General features: G+C 40.6%; 1 pseudogene; it reads left to right on the forward strand.

Moving 5' to 3' along the window:
* Positions 1-1,028: 1,028 nt before the first annotated feature.
* LOC122134584 overlaps positions 1,029-2,487 on the forward strand; it is a 5,418-nt pseudogene continuing 3,959 nt past the window's right edge.

Raw genomic sequence — 2,487 nt, forward strand, 5'->3', positions numbered from 1 at the left:
ATATATATATATATATATATACCTATATATATATATATATACATAGTAGGAATAATAAACATACAAAAATATAGAAAATAAAGAGAGAAATGTTTTTAGAAAAGAAAATAATGCTTTTTTAGTCTTGCATTTAAGGGGAGATACAATCAATATAATAAAGTGTGCTTTACCTGCGCTAGGGTAAAAGAGAGATTGCCAATTTCACAATTAATTCTTATAAAACTAGCAAATGTAATACCCTTTGTTAAGCAATACAATTTGGAGATAGGGAGAATTAAACAGTTTTCCTAGTAAAAACAGACTCAATAAATCTCCCAATAAAAATTTTGGTGCTTAGAAGAAACAGTCATGACTGCATATGTGAGATCTGATAAGTTTTGCAAGATTTTGTGAGGTTATTATTTAACTACATTATTGAGAACACATACGTTCAAGTTATGAGGATTGTGTGTAACAACGCTGTGTGTGTAAAAATAGCTCATGTGTGACGCGCTTGCCAGCACCACCCCTCCGGCCAACCCGGGAAGCCGTGTGATTCAATACTCAGTCACTTACCACACAAGCTGCCACACACACAGGCACACACAGAGACACATACACACACACACACACACACACACAGACATACACACAGACACAACCACATTCAACAGACGCCTTGGAAATCAATACTCGGGAACAGCAGCAATATGCATGAGCGTTGTGTTTATGCCTCCCTTTTTAGTATAGTTCCAGTCTCATTCTGCGCTAGTTATTAAAGTTGCATTGTGAAATGTGAATATGAGCGGCGTTAGTAGAATGAAGCCAGAGAGAGAGTAGAAGTCCCAGACTGAAGAGAGTCTAGGAAATCAGTAAGTCAATATACATACTTATAAAAAAGCACCCCAAAACAACCTGAAAATGTGACCAATGTACCAGCCACATAAAAACATTAAACAATAGAATTAAAATGAATGTCAAAAAGAAATAAAATAAACAGAACAAAAGAAATAAAATAATAAAAAACAATACGCAATAAATACCCAGCCATGACGCCTGTAGATCTGGTAAAGGCCTATTTCAAAACCATGCAGACTTCGGTTCTACGGTTACCTGATTTGATGATCTCAAGGACTTCCCCCCTAAGAAGTGAAGGTGCTAAGCCATTTAAGAACTTTATAAAATTAAATTTTAAGGACAGGAAATCAATTCTGGAGTGGGCCGGCAGCCAGTGGCAGCGGTAACGTTTGGTGTGATGTGTTCATATTGCCAGCCCCAGTCAGGAGCCTGACGTACATTCCGAACCACTTGACGTATACTGCTTGAGCATGCCAGCATCCTGCGCCATAAAGTGCATTGCAATAGTGGCGGAGAGCCTGGATGCCAGCCCAGCCAGAGGGCATGTTTAAGCCCTCTCAGCGTTCTTAAAGGGCATAAAAAGAGAATTCTGCCTTTGCCAGTGGTTTCTTGGTGGAAAGGAAATCAAGATCTGACCACCAAGGTGACCGCAGATATCCGACTGAAAGACAGTTGCTTTTCAGCTAGGCGCCCATGTTTTTTACACAGATAAATTAGATGCAGTGCCCGAGTACGATAATCTTCATGTCTTGGCCTTTCTGTTTAAATGCAGAAAGTATGGGCATCGGGCGCGCTGAAATCTAGTATTAAAGACGCAACATATAGTAGAGTTTGCAAACAGTATATGTTTTTTACTGCACCCAGGGGGTGAATTTGAGTGTTGTCTCGCGTGGTGAGGAGGAAATCATCAAATTTCTGCTGCTTAAAAACTGAACCTAATGTCACATAGATGATGGAAATTGGAGCCAGGAATGCCATAAAGTTTCAGTCTTGATGCCTGGGCGATTTTCTTGTAGCTGTAGTGCACATCACATATGGTAATGTGCCTGTGGACAAGTCAGTGAGTGTGTGTGTGATATGAGGAGAGCTGTGTGTGCATTTCCTAAAGAATAAATTATGCCGTTCCACATTATGCGCCTTGGGGTGCGTATTTTTTGACTGGTTCATCTCCGGTTGCCTTGAACGCACAGGTAAATGTGATGTAAACACAGGCACACTTGGGGAACCTTCACACTGGCCTGCTGTCTGAAAGCGGTATCCTTCGGAGTTTACTTTTGTTGCTGCTGGAAGCACTCTCTGCATCTCTTCTCCTGATCCTCCACATGATGACCAGGCCTGGAATATTGACAAGAGCCTTCGCTTCGCATACCCCTTGCGTGCTGTATGATTCACATCGGCGGGGCTTCCGGCCGATACTGTGTTGCGCCAAGGGAATGACGCGAGTAATTTTTTTGACGTTAAGATTTGATTTTCTCATCTCTATGTCGCTACTCTCTGAGGGGGAACACTACTCATTAGTCTTGTGGAGATATTTTTCTGGTTATACGAACAGTTGTTTTCGTTATGTTTTTTAAAGAACATATGAAGTGCATTTCAGTACATATATGTATCTTAAATCAAGATACATTTACATGAGCAATAGTAGCCTCA

The sequence above is a fragment of the Cyprinus carpio genome, unplaced genomic scaffold (assembly GCF_018340385.1).
Source record: "Cyprinus carpio isolate SPL01 unplaced genomic scaffold, ASM1834038v1 S000006488, whole genome shotgun sequence".
NCBI classification, from domain to species: domain Eukaryota; kingdom Metazoa; phylum Chordata; class Actinopteri; order Cypriniformes; family Cyprinidae; genus Cyprinus; species Cyprinus carpio.